This window comes from Triticum dicoccoides, chromosome 7B (assembly GCF_002162155.2).
Source record: "Triticum dicoccoides isolate Atlit2015 ecotype Zavitan chromosome 7B, WEW_v2.0, whole genome shotgun sequence".
In the NCBI taxonomy this organism is placed as follows: Eukaryota; Viridiplantae; Streptophyta; class Magnoliopsida; order Poales; family Poaceae; genus Triticum; species Triticum dicoccoides.
The window spans coordinates 398,770,610-398,789,360 of record NC_041393.1 but is presented as its reverse complement, the minus strand read 5'-3'; the positions used below and the strand labels follow the sequence as shown (position 1 = coordinate 398,789,360).

At 43.7% G+C, this 18,751-nt stretch overlaps 2 long non-coding RNA genes across 2 annotated transcripts; one reads left to right on the top strand and one right to left on the bottom strand.

Annotated features, from left to right (window-relative positions):
- Positions 1 to 471: 471 nt before the first annotated feature.
- On the bottom strand, positions 472 to 4,363 carry LOC119340037. Its single transcript, XR_005164344.1, has 4 exons — positions 4,100 to 4,363; positions 2,691 to 3,634; positions 2,022 to 2,077; positions 472 to 1,106 (listed from the first exon to the last, which is right to left on the bottom strand). It is a non-coding gene; the product is annotated as an uncharacterized LOC119340037 (long non-coding RNA).
- A 5,715-nt stretch (positions 4,364 to 10,078) lies between these two features.
- On the top strand, positions 10,079 to 14,372 carry LOC119335970. The gene is made up of 3 exons (XR_005162144.1): positions 10,079 to 10,464; positions 10,628 to 10,912; positions 10,995 to 14,372. It is a non-coding gene; the product is annotated as an uncharacterized LOC119335970 (long non-coding RNA).
- The last annotated feature ends 4,379 nt before the right edge of the window (positions 14,373 to 18,751 follow it).

The following is an 18,751-nucleotide window of genomic DNA, read 5'->3' as shown; positions in this document are numbered from 1 at the left end:
CAGGGGCTTGTATAAGGGTAACCAAAGTTTAAAAGGAAAAAGTGTTGTATGTGTTGTTTTTCCGATGATTTGGGTCTTGGAACACCTGAATAGGCAAGCACAGTATTGCAAGTACGAAAATATGAAACATTGCTAATAACTTGACTCATATACATGATAGTTTTAGGTCATACAAGCAGTGGGGAAAAGAAAAATAGTCTATATGTGATGAAGCAAACCCAAGTCAAATAGGTAATGCCCATACAACTAAATTCATTACAATGGATGGATTTCAGTCCAAAAACTGGAAAGTAAATATGCATAACAGAAGTGAATCGTAGAACGTGGTTTATACAACTTCATGAATATACTTTTTTTTATAAAGACTTCATGAATATAGTTAATATCCTGGTAGTACCATATCCATACTACTTGATGTAGTAAATAATCATATGACAATCACACATGAGTTGTAGGTTTTTATTGTTTCCACTTTACAATCCGAACAAAACTATATAGTTGATCTGCAAGTAATTACATGACACGACAATGGCTTCGACAAATATCCATCTTTTATGGCATAAACACATATATATTGATTACAGTCAGTAGAGAAGTGATGGTAGCTCACTCTATAACATCGTCCACACAAGGAAAATATGGTAAAGCAATCAGATCCCATGACAAATATGATATGAAAATCTTGGAAAGAGAACATGTTTTGTGATTCCTGTGCTTAAATCTCGTCTACAACCAGTAGCCATCGCCAGTAGGATCCATGACTCATCCCCACCTTTATTGGCCTTCCGCATGTCGAGGGTAGAGAAGGCGACAAGCAAGCGATATTAAACCTCGCCATCCATGAAGTGTATCGACACACACACGATAATGTCTAGGGATTATGAATAGAAAACTACAGAAGCTAAAACAAATAGTAGAATTTCATATGGAATACAAAGGCAATATTCACATTAAATCCAGAATGGACAGCTAACTTAAGTAAGAAACAAGTGGAAACCTGAAGAAGGACCTCATATGAATTCCAATAATAAATTCCTAACATGACGGTATGAAAGACCCCGCCACGAGAACTCATGTCTGCTGGGGGAGTGATAAATGAAATATACCTGCAAAAATTATTTTTGTAAGTTGGTGGAAAGTCCAGTATTCTAGGTAATCACTGAGCAGACAAGATATCATCTATCAGCCGTCTTATGTGAGTTCAGTTGTGGAGTGTTCATTGTCGTTCAAATAAGTGATGCAGATATGAAATGAGTCTAATAGACAAAACCAATTTCTATGCAACGACTAAGTTAAGATAGCCTTTCTAACATTTTGAAAAGGGGAACATAGGTCAGGAGCACACCACAGATTCTTGCTCGTTCAAATAAAGGGATTTTGCTGAATTATTATACTATAATTTGATGGATAGATCACATACTAAGTGTTTTGAAACGACAAGTCATTATCCCGTCAAAAGAAAAAAAATGAAGCAAAGACCTTTCTCAAATACATTCAGCTCGGCCCTCAAGAACAGTTGCCACAACAACTGCAAGCACCAGTCCCACAAGCACCAGTTGCTCCTACAGTCTAGATCATACAGTTTATTTTGTATATCCACTACATGAAAGAAATGCCTGGAGATAAAAAGGATATCTCACTCAATCACCATACATAAGAGTTATTAACATTATAGGCTAATAATCTTTTGGAGGACCAAAACATGTGTAACATTTTTATAACATATAAAGATAATGCAGGGAGGGAAAGGATTTCTTATGCTCAAGAACAATGCATATCCTACAAAATTTAACGAAGATCAAATGGATATTAGTTATAAAAGAGGTACACCTTTATCAACTATCTCCTACTCATATATCAAGCTTTCAAGTACATCTAATTTCCAGGTCTGGACAGATTCAAGCAACTGAGAGCATATCACCCTTTTTGGTTCAAATTAAATGGCCCAATCTTCCATCAGATTTACATGGGGCTTAGAGTTTAGAACAGACTTACAGTTGGATAATGCAATGCATCAATACCTGTAGTTAAATCCATCAGTTTTGGCACATTTGTAGAAACATGTTTCTCCGCTGATCTGCTATCATTTGTTAATGCACCTTTTGTCAGTATGAGCAACAAACATCAGCTAGAAGAAATTGCACAAATGTAGGTACCACAACTCTATAATGTAAACAGTTCATAGCAGAATACACACAGCGCCATGAGCAGATGTTGAAAGTGCAAGATCTTATATAGAAGGTTTTAACCGTGCAATGTTGAAAAGCATAAGATATTAACAGTATGTTGTAGAAAGGACAGTACACCGCAAAATAATGTCGTAAACTTAAATACTAAACTTTTAAAAATCATTTAGAAAGAATAGTACACCATAGAAAAATAATGCAATACATATAGACAACCTAGTCACTCCAACTTAAAAAGAATCAAGTCCCAACTCCACAACACATATGACCATTACAGAACCAATTTTTGGCCTTACCGTCACATGGCAACCAAACTAATCCTCATTTATTTTAGGAAAAACCAACTACTCTACTGATCCTTCCTAGGCACAACTCAATTAACCGGCTGGTTAGCCAAGCATTTTGTGCCTGCTGCAATCTTCAAGTATATACTGTAACCAACTTATTTGTTGATACTAAGAGATGTAAAAAGAAGCTAGAGTAGCCAAGGTTTAGATGTTGTACCAGTCAGAAGCAAATCTGAACTGCTCTGCTTGGAAGAGCGTCAGATGGATCCAGCCATCATTGGCCAGAGACGCACCAAAGTACAACCTTACAGCCCTTTTTCATCTCCTCTCGTCTCCTCGGATATTAAAAATATTGCGTATTTAAATTTCTTCTTTAAAGCATAAGGAAAGCTCGATGAGAATTGAATAACTTCCTAGAAATAAATAAGTGACAATTAAACGAGGCACACAGCCAAGGCCAAAACTTCATGATTTGTATGCCTTCTTTTCATTGACGGTGATGCTTACTTTAGTGTAGCCCGGGTGAAAAAGAAAATAAACTTGTGCCTTATGGATAAAAAATTTCACTACCTAGACTAATGATCCAAACAAAATCACCTCTATGGACAAAAAATTCCAGTAGATAATTGACAGTAATGTGTATGATGAATCATGCATATCTAGCTCTATATTAGCATGTCAGGGAAAAAATCAAGAGATTTAAGGCAATATATCTCAGGGGATAAGATGCATCTTTCATGTCTCAGTTAAAAAAAGCCCCAATATCACCGGTAAAAGTGTTTGTCTTTGCTTCAGTTTTCCTGACTCCCCCAAGTGCTTGTATAGTTGAAAAATATATTATAAGTGAATATAATGAAACAACAAGAAACTTGAAATGGTCTAGCAATTAAGTACTACATCAAACCGAATAGGAACAAACCAAATATAAACAAAGAAGTGCAATGCCCTTTTCCTTATGGTGGTGTTCTTAGTGTAACATACAAACCAACAACGTCACCTATTTTTATGCTACATATAGACTGAAACAAAGCAAGATAATTTAACCTGATAAGAAGTATAGTGTAGCTGATTTAGAAATTGAGAACTGGCCATTCCAAACAAAAATGGATGATCCAACACCAAATAGTGATGCCTCCATCAATCAAATCCATGGGAATTTTCCTGCAGATATCAACAAAAAAACAAATCTCAGAACACGGTACCACTCAGTAGAAATCCAAAAACTGCACTGGGCAATGCCATAAAAAAAGTCAGACCCCACCGACCATCATTACACCATAATGTAAGTTTTGCATTTTCAGTGTTATGATCGTTCATACATATATCATCTACACTGCAGTTCTCTAGAAATAGACCGAGTTAATCATTCTGTTCTACAAAAAGATCTAAATCACCACTGCCGAGTATCCACGCTCGAACTAAAACATCAATTTGTAGCTAATCCCCAAATACAGATAGTAATCTGACGAAACCAAAACACTGCATTCACAAAATATGGATAACTGAAGAATGGAAGGGGGGCGTATGGTACCTGTAAAAGTAGGAGATCATGGCTAAACACGAACAACACACACGCATCAAGCAGGGCAGTAGGACCATGGAGAACAGGGATTTGGAGGAAGTTACCTTGCCGGGGCGGGATTCCTGGCGGCAACGATGGAGGTGACTCACGGCGGCGACGGAGGTGACTCGAGGCAGCGGCCAGGGTGACTCCACGCAGCGGCTAGTGAATCGAGGTGGCAGCGGCGGCGAGGCCAGGGCGACCTCGATCCAATCCGTTGCCCTGCTCTTGTCAATCGAGCGAGCAGGGTTAGGAGTGGATTTCTGTTGTGCTACGGCTGAGCTCTGTCGCTGCGTATCCTCGACATGTTGACAGCGTCCCTTACGGCGCATCGAGGGTGGTGGCGTTGGAGAGGAGGGAGCGGGGAGGAGACGAGGTGGAGGCGGCGCGGGCTCCATGCATATGAGTCGTAAGTACTTAGCAGTAAATAAAGCAACCACCATATGGACCTGCTTGAAGACTATCAATTCATATGTTTCTCCCCCTTTTGTTAGTAATGACAAAAAGGTTTGAAAACATACAATATCTACTCATTCCCAGTTGGAGACGAAGTTGGAGCAGCAGGGTCGACGTTGGAGTTTGGTGGTGCAGACGGCCTGGTGCAACATGATTGTGCTGAGCAGTGAGAGCAGGTGAAGTGGCGTCATCTTGTTCATCAACGACTCTTTCAGCAGTCGTTGCAGCTGAGGATGAGTACTCAAAATCTTCAAGGGAGGGTGTGCGACACCAACTTGCATTTTGCAAAGGCCTGGAATCAAACTTGAAGTGTTCAGTGAAACCATCTACGTGAAGATCATCTTCAGCGCAGAGCAAAGTGAGACTCTTCCAGGAACGGCGGCAAGCTTCATGAGAAACAAACGAGTTCATGGTGGCTAAGTTGCGGATGCGATTGACATCCACCAAGATACTCTTCATCTGACGCTTTAGCCAATCATGATGATTGTCATGCTTTTGATGTAAGGCCACAATAAGCTCACGGTCATTGAGAACACGTTGACGCTTCTGAGGCCTTTGGGCAATGGTGCTTGCAGTGGCTTCAGTGTTTGCACGATGTGGTAGGCGCAGATTTCCAGCCAAGGGATGGGTATGAGTTGCAGTATTTGGCACATGAACGCCTTCAATGGGCTGTGCGAAGCTCTGGAACTCAGCATTCTGAAGATGGAGGGGCTTCTTTGCAGGCTCAGGGTAGATGGCTTCAACAGACATATCAACCTTAGGTAAGAAGACAATGTGATTGCGGGTTGAGGGCCGATAGTCAATAGATGAATGAAGCTTGATCAATCGCATCACCCATGGAGCATAGAACTTCAGACCAAACAAATCAACCCCGAAAGCAGCAAGTTGTCTGATGAAGAAATCCTGAGTGTTGAATCTGATGCCATTGACAATGTAGAACACCAAAGTCTTCATGGATCCTTCAAGTCTGGCTTCAGATGAATAGCCTTTGATGGGACAGAGAGTATGCCTCAGAATGTGATATACTATGCGTGGCAGATACTCGAGGTCCTCAACAAAGAATTCCTTTGGATATTCAACGTCTTGGGGCAAAGGCTTCATCATGCTAAGCATCTGGCTCATGTTTGGCTCAGGCTTCTGAAATATGCTCCGGAGTTCATTCTGATAAAGCGAACAACCAGGTTCATATAGCTCACCTGGAGTGGGCAGGGAAGTCAGCTCAATTATATCCTGAACTTTGGCTTCACGATGCACATCTCCTGTCATCCACTCAAGGATCCATGTCTTCGGATCCCTGTTGTATCCGCGAATATGTACAGTGGCATAGAACTGCAGTAGGAGCTCTTCATTCCAGTGCTCTTTATCAGTGACAAATGCCAGAAGACCAACATCCCTGAAGCAGTCAAGGGCCTCTTCCAGACATGGCAGCCCAGCCATAGCATCACAATCCAGATGCCTATGAGGGAATATTCTGTCTTGATTCTATAGAATGCAAGAGTAATAGCTTCTCTGTTGGTGGCTCCAAAATCTGTCGGATGAGATTCTTGGCTTCTTGTAGGGGTTCTTGGCATTGTCAAAGAAAGTATTGTCTTCTCTGAAGCTGAGCACACTGAACGAGCCATGTGTAGTTACGACACTTGGAAGCCTTGGCATACGCGGCTTTGGCTTCTGAACTTGAGGCCTACTCTCCACATGATAGTCATATTGTGGTCCTGGAGTGGTAGGGGGGATCATGATTGGCCAACAAACTGTGACCAACTCCCCGTCATGATTGAAGGCCGTTTCCATGGTGTGAGGCCTTGGTGGAGGAACAGTGCCGTCAGTGAGGACCGACATCACATAAGCTTAAGGATTCTCATTGGATTTAGGCTCCACATAGTCTTCAGCCAAGACAGGGCCATTGGCTTCAGTAGCAGTGTTGGTGGCAGCCTCCTTGTTCTCAACCTCCATTTGGTCAACGACCGGAGGGTCAGGCATGATCACATTCTCTTCAATAATGACTTGATCAATAACAGGGGGTGTGGCTTCTCTTTCTCTTTCTTCTCTTCTTTCTTCTTCATTGGCTGATGCAGCCGGAATGTCTTCAGTAGCTTTAGCATCAGACGCTTGAACAGTCGTAGAAGGATTCTCTTCAGGGAACACTTGACGTGCCACTGAGCTAGATTGTTGTGAATCTTCTTCTGGAATGGTGGACATGGAGACACATGGCTTGAGACCTTTGTGAAGCCGTTGAAATACGGGCGACGCTTTTGGAGATGGAGTGGTATCCATGTAGTTGTCGTCATTAAGTACCGGATTGGTAACTTGTGCTGGTGGAGTGTGGGGTGTTTCATCTTGAACAGGGGTTTCTTCTTGTGGGCGCACAGCCCAGGAGTCATCTTGAGTGATTGGCGTCAATGGATGACCAATGCTAATGTATTCGCTGCTTGTTAGAGCAGGCGATGATACCAACTGGTGATCGAGTTGAGGAAGTACTTCATCATCAACTACATTGTCTCCATGACCAATGTCTTCAGCTGCGTTGGGGTCAATAGGAACTTCTTCAGATACTGGCGCCTCTGTGGAAGCAGGCTCATGGACAACGAGATGGTGCTCGCGATTTGTAGAGGCAGGATATGCAACAGAAATGGGATCAACAACAAGAGGCTCAGAGGCAGCAACACGACTTTTCTTTGAAGACTTAGATCCCTTAGTCTTCAACTTTTTCTTGGAAGGGGCATCATCAGATGCATCCTTATGCTTGCGCTTCTTGGCTTCAGCTTCAGCTGCCCTTGTCTTGTTCAGCTCTGAAGCTACTGAGGTGACCTTAGGCTTCGAGCCTGTCATGCTGGCAGGGAAGCCAATGCTAGGTGCTTCCTGCCTTGGTGCTTCAGTTTGTGTCACAGCAGGCTTCTTTTGTTTGGTAGCCATCTTGGGATCAATGCCAGGGCACCCAAAAGCTTTGCGCTTCTCAGCTTCATTGTGTGCTTGAACACATTTCTGTGCGAAGTACTTCATGCGCTTTCGTGAGCCTTTAGCCTCATTGCGCTTCTTGTGAAACTCTTCCTTGAGGTCATGCAACATCTTCTTGAAGATTTGAACATCTGCCATGCTGAGCTTGGTCATGTTCTTCTTGAAGTGAGCCTTCTCATAGTAATTTTGTTCTTGGGCACAACAATCTTCTGAGCCAAGGCCAACTCATTAGCAATGTCTCCATGGAATGTAACGCTGATGTCCACCGGAAGATGAAGATCATCAATGCTAATGCCCTGGTCGTCGAACCACTCATCAATGAAGTTTTTAAGAATGTCAACATTAAATAGGGGCAGATCGTTGAGGATTTCTGCCTCTTGCTTGCTCTTGATTAGCATCTCAAGGGCATTATCATCAAGATCTTCATCGCTGGACAGATCAATGGTGTCATCCTTGTTGCGCAGAATAGCAAAAGCAGTGAGAGGTTGCCCAATGGCCTTCTTGGGCAATTACTTCTTGGTCCTCTTGGACATGCGAGATAAATCTTCAGACTGTACACTGGATTCAGGCAATGCAGCATTCAGAGGCTTCCTGGTTGAAGCTTTTGGTGAAGCAGATGGCCTTGAAGCTTTTGCCTTTTTCTTCTTCTACTTTGGTGGTGAGAGAGCATCATCAGAATCAACTTCTCCAGCAGATTTCTCCACAGCTACTCTCTGGGCAGCAATATGAGACAGAAGCCCGTCAAAATTGGTGAAGGGGCCAATCTTGTTCTCATTTGCTTCACGAGTCCCATCGGGTCTTGGAGCGGAGGGGCCAGGGTTGAAGTTGAGGCCAAATTCCTTTTGGTTCTTGAAAGCAGAATCTTTTGCAAACTGATAGTTGCGCTTGAAAAGATTGTCTTCACGACGTCATAAGAGAGAAGAAGGGTCGGCATTCGCAGGCTGTGGTCCTCTGGTCATACAGGGATAGAACCCTTGAGCAATAGCTTTAGCCTTGTCCTTTGGCACCAAGCCGCGGTATAGACAATCACCCCATGGGCGCTTGATGGCATTCTTTTCAGCATATTTAGGTGTCACAAACCTGTATTTGAACCATTACTCTGTCCAATATCTTCTGATCCACTGGATCAGGTTCTTGTGCTGGGTGTAACTCTCCTCAGGGTCAGACTTGTGTAGATTATACAGATCATTAGGCAAATCAAGTGTAGTGTTGCCATGGCGTTGCCTGCCACCTTTCCGTGCAGACTTCTCTGAAGCCATAACGTTCAAGCTGATTGGCTTCAAAACAATAAATGGCTTCCGTCTGCTGGTCAGACAGGAACTGGCTTCAGGAGATTGGATGTGACGCTGTAAGTATTCTGCAAATGAATGCAGACTATGAGAACCAAGGGATTCTCCCACGAACATGTACCTGTGACAATATTAGAGATGCGAGTGAAGGGGAAGAGGTCATATGCATTCTCAGAAGATTTTGAAGATAAATCAGTTTAGAAGACATTGACCTCATAGTGCGAAGACATTCACTTATTTGAAGAGAGTTGGTTCCGGATTTGTACGAATCCATGAATAAGTACAAGTGAGGAATCTAACTAGTTATGAAGTATAAGTGAATATACTTGGCATGATATGAGATGCAGATGAAGACAGATCCAGATTTGGAAGTGAAGAAACCACTTTTGGTTGTGGATGGATTTGACGGATCAGAAAGGCAGTAAAAGTGAGTTTTAATTACCGCTAACGAATTGATAGACGAGGTAGAAAGAGAGGCCGAGCAGTTCAATCTCCCGCGCCCTAACTTGGCGGCGGAAGACACCTACGGCGACGGAGAGGACGAGGTTCGCGGTCGGCGTGAGGATGGCTTCGAAGAAGTCGTGGCAGCTAAGCACTTCGTCTCCGCCGTCGACGCGAGCTAGTGGAGGTGCTAGGGTTTGAGCAAGGTGGCAAGGTTGGAAGAACAAATATTGACCGCAAGGGGTGAGTATTTATAGGAAAGAGGAGAGTGGCGCAGCGCAATTACGCAGGTGCCCCTGGCAGTTCACATCTGAGAGATACGTGGCCTTCATGCAACTTATTGGAAGTTGTTCCATGTTCCCACGCACGCCTGGATTGTCGGGTGGTCGTTCCGGCTTCTCCGGTATTCAGGCAATAAGGATATAACATTAAAAACAGATTTAAATGTTTGTCACTTTGTCCTTTGCTGACAAGGACTCAAAGAAGACAATCGGCAAGTTTCAACACAATGCATATGATTTGGACAAATAGAATTTGAGGAAGAAGCACAAAAAAGGTTAGGGTCCGATCACATTCACTTAGATCAATAAAGATTTAAGAATGAAGACATAGCTATAAATGAATGTTGTAGAGGACAAAACACACATATATATATACTATTAATAACCCAGGGTGAAGAATAAGTAATTCTTCACCCCAGTCGATCGACGACCGAGCCACGTTCAACCAAGCCACCCACCTTTCGTTTGATCGAGGCAAAAGTCCACGTCCCCTCGCCGTAAGATGACAACTGAGTTGAGGTTTTTTTTTTACGTTTGATGAGGCAAAAGCCCACCATCCCCTCGCCGTAAGATTACGACGGTGTCGGGTTTTTTTTTACGTTTGATGACTTGACTCGATGCCCTGCCCTCTTCCCCTCATTTTTTTGCTAAAAAAACCTCCTCGTCTTTTGCCCACCTCCCAGTCTTTTCCTGATCTGCTGCATACGGTTTCGATTGTATTGACGGCGAACGGCGGCCTGGTGCTCGGTGGCGATTTGGCCCGGAGTGAAGCCATGTTTGGCATATGCTAGAGGGGCGGTCTGGTCTCGGCGTTGGGTGGTCGCTGGTCAATTGGGGCGGCGTGGTGTGCGGCATCTGCATAGGTCTTGGGCCGCGCCATGCACGGAGCTGGGGCTGGTGATCCTACCGGAGTTGTGGTAGGTGATCGCGGCAGCGCTGCATTGGGCTACTACATGACAACCTTGCCGCTGTTTGGATTGAAGTTTGGTTGGCATGAGTGCACGGGAGGAGGTGAGCAAGTCCAATTTTAGTGATTTCCGTTCCAAAATTCCGATTAGGTTCATTTCCTTTGTGATGTTCTTCCCAAGTTGATATCCGTGCATCTGGGTGCTCCCGATCTGGTTGCTCCTGCACCCCTTGAAATCCCGATTTGACTACCAGCCTATGGATCTAGGTTCTCCCGGTGGTGGAGTTGAAGGGGCTCCAGGCTAAGGACTTGACCGGCAAGCGGGAGGCCACCACAATCAGCGGCCATCTAGCCATCTTTGCCTGCTTCAATAATTTTCAGTTGCTTCAATTCCTAATCTGGTTCGTAGTAGACGTGCAGATAGTAGAATCTTGTCTCCGATATGGTCGGCTGGTTACGGCGACTGTTCAGGTGATGTTCACGGCAGCACTGGTTCGACCATGACCACTTTGTGCTCTTCTCCACCACTGCTGCTTGCTCCGTTATGCGCTGGTGAGTTCAATACAAATTGCTTCAATGGCTTGTGTGTGACCGGGCTTGATGACCTGAAATTGTACTTATTTTGCCGAAAAAGGCTTTCCCCCCGCTTTATAAATAAAGCACCAACACTTACATCCAAGTAACCGATACAAACGCACGCCACACAACCCAAGGCAAGAAACAAGAATGCCGGGCACCGACACACAACTTCAACGACTACCACAATGAGAGATCGTCCGGGAAGAAGTGCAACGGACCACGCCGGACCGAGGGTTCCAAGACGATGCCTCCAAGAAGGGCACGACCACGGACCGTCGCCATCGTCCGATCCAAAGATCAGGTTTTCACCCGGAACACGACGGGAGGAGTGAGAGCACCACGACGGAGCCTACAGGGAGGAACACGACATCCGCGGACGCCGCCACCGTCGACCCGTGTACGGACAGGTAAGTGATGAACCCCGGTGCTCCACCCTACCGCTGCATCCCCGGTCGGCCAACCACCTGCAACCATGCCACCCAAGCGGCCGTGGTTGCACGCCCGCATCCGAGTCGCGCAGTCCGCCTACAACCGACGCGACTCCCACCGCCAGGGCCGCCGCCCCGCCACCGGACCACCCCGAGAAGCCCCAAAGGTCACGTCTTGGACAAGATCCATGAGCCCAACCACCTCAGAACCGCCGGCGACCACAGCCTCAAGGGGAACCGAGCCCAGATGGCCGGGGGAAGGGGGAGGAGGAGGAGGAGCCCCCGAGGCCGAATGCCCAGATCCGCAAGAGAGCGCCGGCCACCGCCCGCTGCCGAGGAGGAGGGCGCACGGAACCGCCGAGCTGCATCCATGAGAGGCCACCGGGGAGGCCTTCCCGCGCCGAGCGCCGTCCAAACCCCAAATTTATATGTTGCTATTTGAACTGAAATCTCATTGTAAGTCTTGACAAGGTGAACGATGCAAAAATAGTGTACTGACTATCTAATCGTTGTTAGGTTTTCTCCTCTCTATTTGAAGGCGATGATCTTGTGGCAATTGGTTCCATTTGACTTGGCGCCTGCACCACCGTATACACAAGTTTCTCCAGTTTATTCAGCTGGTTTCCTCTGTCATAATTTCAAAGAAAGGTGCTAGATCCAATTAGATGATGTAAAAATCACTGCTAGATTTCAGGAATCTCTTACTGTCAGCATTCTCAGGTAGCAGAGATCGCCAATCATCGTTAAGATTTTTTTTCATGTTTTAGCGTATATGGTCATTGTGGCATCCCTTGCATCATCATTGAATCCACATGTTCCAAAAAGTGCCCTGCAAATGTACCAAAGAGTGTATTAGCATCATCATATACCATCGTAAGATACTATTACAAGTGATAGTTTGAAGTAGATCATGCTTCCTCCTTCATTATCATGTTGTTCTAACATCTCGGTTTAGTTGGTCCAGAGATACATTTGCCATTCATGTTGATTATGCAGTCGAAGCTTATCAATTCATCGCTGACTAGAAGCTTGTCAATTAATTTAATGCTGAACTTTGTAGTTTTGATGTAGATAACTCTCTGCCTGCAAAACAAAATGAAGTAGTTTAGCTCCCATATGAACGTGTATTTAGAACATTTTTTGGAGGTTGAGCTTCAAGAAATTGTACTTCTTTTGCATGTGCTTATACCTCAGATTTTTTAATGACAACTGAAAGATTTTGTCTCCAGTGTGATCTCGTGATTATACTACTTGTTCAATACAATGAAATCTTACCTTGGGGAATACTTTTCTTTTCAAGATGGAATTTTGGTACTTAGTATACTCCTTACTGTCTTGTTTTCTGGCTGGGCTCAGAATATCATTTTCTTTATCGAATGCTGTGACTAATGGAATTTTTAGTGCACACCCCGGAAATTTTATTTATTACTCCAATTATCTGTGTTTTCATTTCTTGTTTGAAACTCCTCGAAATCAAAATTACTAACGCTTCACCATCTGGTGAAGAACGGATGCATCAACTCTCATTTGATTCACAAAATGATAAACTGTCCCGTTACCCCCCCCCCTTCGGTATTATTCATATACTTGGTTTACAATTTAAAATTATGATCTATTTTCCAATTTTAAAATCCATACTCAATGTTGCTAAACACGTCCAAATGGTGAACAGGTTTTTAGTACAGTACATGAAAGGCTAATTTTATTCTGGTGAAGAGATATCCTAGTTTTTTTCATACTGCAATGGGTTTGAGTTGTTTCTGATTTAAAATTTTTAATGTGGCATTCTCATGCAGGCCTTAGTTTCTTGGTTTTGTTGTTCGCTGCAGTCCTGGTATAATCCTTTGTTTTTCTATATTTGTTTACCACGTCTGTATTTACACCTGACTTTGTGCATTGTGCCATTAATGTTACATGCCTGATCACGGGCAGCTGTGTGAGCATTGTACAACTGCACTGAAAGTAAAAGTTGCTACAGCAATTAAGCGCGACCTAACTATGGCCTGCGATGTTGTTGAGCAATATAAAAGCCCGACATTACCTATTATTTGTTCAACATCATCCTAAAAATGCATATTAGCTCCTAAAATAAGTTTGTAGAGCACGAATTGCAATCTACTCCTAAAGGAGTACAAAATTAATGAGCTGCCTGCTGAACCAGCAACCGAAGATGTGGGTGGTGCAGTAAGACATACGTCAACCATCTATTACTTAAACAAGACTCCTATTTGTCCAATTTTTACTTTTGATTAGGGATTGCATATTTAATATTTACTTTTTCCAGCAAGTAATTTTTTTCTTGGGTTTTTCTTCAGATTTTATATTATGTGAAGTGTTGGTTTTGCTCATCCTTAACCCGTTCTTTCTCCCCCCGCAAAAAAAACCATTCTTGTAGAGCTACGTATTAAAATAAGATTAATTACTTCTTCCTTGGGGTTTCTCTACCACTGCCATGGACAAGCGATCATTTAGTTCGTTGTCATATTTATTTAGTTCCTTGTAATATGTCGTTGATGGATTATGGAGTGTACATTTCAGACTAGTGTTCCTCTTTTCAGCATACAGTTTTCCTTTCTTACATTTTCTAATGCATCAGGACAGAAACAGGACAGATCGAGCTGCAGAGGTGTGTGTACATGTAACAAGTTTCCGAGCTCTGGAACTTTTTCGGTAATCGAATCGTTGTTGAAACTACATTGTCATCCAGATGAGGATGTTCAGAAGGCTAACTGGAAGTGCATCTTGGCAGAAATTGTGGGGTCATGCAGATGGGGATTTTGCAACCTCTAATTGGAAATTCAAATGTCTGCGTTTTGGCCAGACCAGTGCCGTACTCAAGATTGACGTGAGGCTGTTCTACTACAGAAAGATAGTTTTGTCTACAGATATAGATTTGTTTCGATGCTACTTTGTCTAGCAGCCTATTGAATTTATTGCTTTATGATTTATGTGTGATGAACTCACATCGTCTTTGTTCATTGTAAACTGGTCTAGTTATGTCACGAAATCCAAGTGCTTTTCGAGTAGTTCTTATGTGGTGGAATGCACAATTCCAGAAACTTTTATGTCTTGACCGGAATGCTTAGGAATCTTTGTGTGGTATAGAGCTAATGAGTTGAACACACGACTTCATGATCTGGTAAACAACTATTGTACAAAACACCACAAGAGAATGGAGAGTAGGAATCCAAAACAAAGAAATCCACATGATTTTTGTAAGATACACTCAAGTCGACTGTGATTGGCATGCCTATCACAATCTGTTGAAAATGTACACAAATTAGAAGAACAACCTTCCAGTGCTACTTCTACAAGGAAATTTGACAAGCACTCAGAGGAGAGATTTTTTCGATGGAATAACTCAAAAGGTTAATGCACCGCACGCCAATCAGGTATCCACTATACATCACATGGTGAAATCATTGCCTTCTTGTTACAAAATTCACTTGCATTTATATATTTTGTCAGACTAAAAAACAAAGACCTGCTAAATGACATGTTCGATCCATGGCATAGAAAATCAGAGGTCTTCTATTGGCACTGGCAGCTTTAGCCAGGCTTCTGAACTTGTGGCAAGCATCGACAGGTCGAGCGGCTACACGTGGTTGTGGTTGTGCTCGTCCCCGTAGGTGCCATGAGCGTCCCAGCATTGCGACAACACCGCACCACGTGCTTCCTCCAGCACACTCCTTGCTGCTGCTCCATCAGTAGAAATCCCTGCACTCTGTTAGTTCGTATTGAATTACTTGATTCAGTTAGAAGCTACAATGAAAGGGTGCATATCTCGTCTTAAGTTAGATAACTTGGATGAAAGCCCTATAGCACATAGCTGATGGGTCAAACATCTGAAGCTTTGATACTATGAACGCCCAACAGTATCAAACAAGAAATCAACACATAGATAACTAGAGTAAGAAATGAAACTGTGGTGCTTCCATTAAAATTTCTTTTAGTGACAACATTCTGAACATAAAATGGCATTCTAAGCAAGCAGAACAATGCAGCCAGAAAACACGGAAATAAGGAGTATTTTGTACTAAGTACCAAAATTTCAGGTTGACGGGAAAAGAAATATTTGTAAAAATTGCAAATAGCCGTACACATAGATTTATTTTTATTTTTATAGAACAAAGTATCATCATGAATCTCAAACTGAAGACAATGGCCTGCCAAACTAAATGAAGCTTGTAGTTAGATCCATGCATAACAGAGCTGGAATATCTAAATACATGTTCATATGAGAGCTGCTTCATTTTCTTTTGCAGGGAGAGAGTTGGCTGTTTCTGAACTACAAAATTCAGCATCCATCTAATATATTGATATGCTTTAGGTCGTCAACAAATGTATTGATGCTTTTCTATCCTAACCTGTACAGAAACTGCAAGATCTTTTGTTCTGTATTGTGCAAGCAATCTATGGACTAGATGCAGGTGGGCAAATGTACAATTTTCTTTTGAGTGTTTTACAGATTGCAAAAGGAAACAAGAAAACCGAAGCAGACGCTAGTTTGCATTACTAATTGTGGCAATTCATCAATACATTTGTTGAAGACGAGAAGCTTATCATCGTGGGGGTGCCTTTGGTGATAGAATTTGTACCTGAAAGTTAATGAACTAATTTCCTATTTTTTCTGTGAAAATCAATGGTGGCACAAAAGCAGCTCAAGATATTGATAGGAAACTATACAAGTATATGAAGTATTTAATTAAACTCCAACATGAGGTATACCTACTTTAAATCCACACCTTTTGAAAACAACAACGAGCATGCCTTGTCGATTTCCATTAAAGAAACTGCCCGTGTTTTACAAGACAAACCCAAAACATTAAAAAGGCCAACACCTTCAACAAGCGAATGTGGAGCCAACAGACTGGGGGAACCAGGTAGCCACGTAGGGGTCCTGTGCAAACAGCCGCGACAAACTAGATGCAACAATTCAAGAAACGTATATACCAAAGTACAAGCACATCGCCAGCAGCTAAATGTGCCAGACTAAGTTCATATTACAAAACAAAAGGAACCAAAGTTTTGAAAACAGGGGAAGGAATGCAAAGATTACAGGAAAGTCACAATATGCATTTTACATCCATACCTAGATGATATGAAAGTCACAATACGCATTCTGAACAGACAGAAATCCTGAAAAATTTCTTTCATCTCTAGTAGGAAATTTTAGCAGCACCTCCAGAATCTATCTACATTCAGTACTAACATTATAATAATGTTTGGAAGAGCTTCTAGCTGCAGGTAAGACTCTGAGTAACAGAACAAGAACTTTTCTGAACAATTCAAGCATATTTACAATGAGGTTTGGTCATCGTGTATTGTGGTACAAAGCTATATTCTACAACAAAATCTTTATCCCACACCTTTGCAAAAAACAGCAAGGAAACTTCAGTGAGTTTGGTAAGGCAATCAGGCTATACAACTAAAGTTGATTTACAAAAGGGAAATTCTCCAGAGGAAAAAATAGTATGTTTTGATGGAGTTCATCATCATTGATGACAGTAGGTATAGAGTTACTTATCTGGTGAGGCATCACCTGGATCGCTACAACAAAAATATTGAACTAAAGAATGGGCAGTGCTTCAATTTAAGGAAACAACATCAAGAAACAACACTAATTGGAGACAAATACCTTTCTTTCGAATTGGATATTGGTATCTCCCTGAGAATCAGTAAACAGTAGAAGAGCTTAGCCAACCAAATTAACATATAGCCAATACCCAAACTACAAGCTGAAGAAAAACTGCAAGTGGCTAGATGCTGAGGTCGCTGCCATGCTAACGTTGTGGCAGATGTGGCAATACAAATTCTGATACTATGAGACCATAGCATAAGCATTTTAATTTCACATAACATAGTAATTTTTTTTCTGCTCTCATCACAACACACACAAGTGATTTCTTGAAAGTAATTGCCCCATCACAACTTACCACCCCCGTTTAAATGCCAAACTCGTAACACAAAAATTCTGATGTACTCTAGACGACACAAAAAAATCAGTATCAAAATTAGGCAGGAAAGTTACCAGAGGGATGTAGGCGCCCATGTTCGAGAGAGGAAAGGACGGAGCTTCAGCTCATGGGCGCATGAATTAGAGGACTGGAGTGAACAAACTTGAAAAGGAGGTCGATGATACCTAGACCATGATGACTCAACGGTGGTCGGTGAGATTCCTGGATCCTTTCAATCAGGGAGATGAAGATGGGAGAGGAGAGAAACGCAGTCCTTGAGCTCACGGAGCGCGTCGACGCGACCGATCGATGCCCTGGCGCTGATGTCGAGGTCGGACTTGGTGCCACCACTTCTCGTGAATTGGATCCAGCCGGCGAGGGGGACCTATTCTCCTTCTGCAAAGCCACCGGAGCCAGTTCGCTATCGCAGGGACAGTGACCTGCTCCGCTGTCCTCCGGAGAAGGGGAACTGTCGTGGGTGCATGTAGAGCAGGGCGAGGCTAGCTGCGGTAGTTTGGAAAATGGCAGAGCCCACCCAGCCTCCCGCCGTCCCACGATCCATGGAGTACTTTTTCCTTTTGCGGGATCCATAGAGTGGGTTTTACTCCCGATTGTTTTAGCAATAGAGACGTGCGAGGTAAATTTACCTCGCATTTTTTTCTATGGTGTAACGCCCCAGATCCGATGCGCCAGGTGTCTGCCAGTTATTTGCCGTCGTTGCCATGTCATTTCCTTGCGTGTTGCATTTCATCATGTCATCATGTGCATTGCATTGCATGCGTGTTCGTCTCATGCATCCGAGCATTTTCCCCGTTGTCCGTTTCGTGATCCGGCACTCCTATGCCCTCCGGCGTTCCCCTTTCGTCTCTCGTTGTGAGCGGGTGTTAAATCTTCTCGAAATGGACCGAGTCTTGTCGAGCGGCCTTGGTATAGCATCGGTACACCGCCTGTCAAGTTTCGTGCCATTTGGAGGTCGTTTGGTACTCCAACGGTTAACCGGGTAATCGTAAAGCCTCATTCTCTTTGCAGCCCAACACCTCTCCAAAGTGACCCAAAACCCATCTAACTCCCCTTCATGCTCTTGGTCGTTCGATCACGATCGCGTGGCCGAAAACCGCACCTCATTTGGACTCTCCTAGCTCCCTCTACCTATAAATATGTCCATCCCCCCGAATTTCGCAGTCCAAACCCCCGAAATCCTAGCCCCGCTCCCCTCGCGCGCCGGACATGTCCCGGCCCGCCGGACATGTCCAGCCGGCCACATCGCCCCGGCTAATCAGAAATTGCCACGTCACCCCGCCGCCGCCCTCGTCCAACCGCGTGCCGCCACCTCACCCTCTCTCTCCTCCCACCGCCGCCGCCAGCCCGCGGGACCCGGATCGGGCCCGCGCGAGCCCATCCGTGCCGCCTCCCGGCCCGCGTGTGCC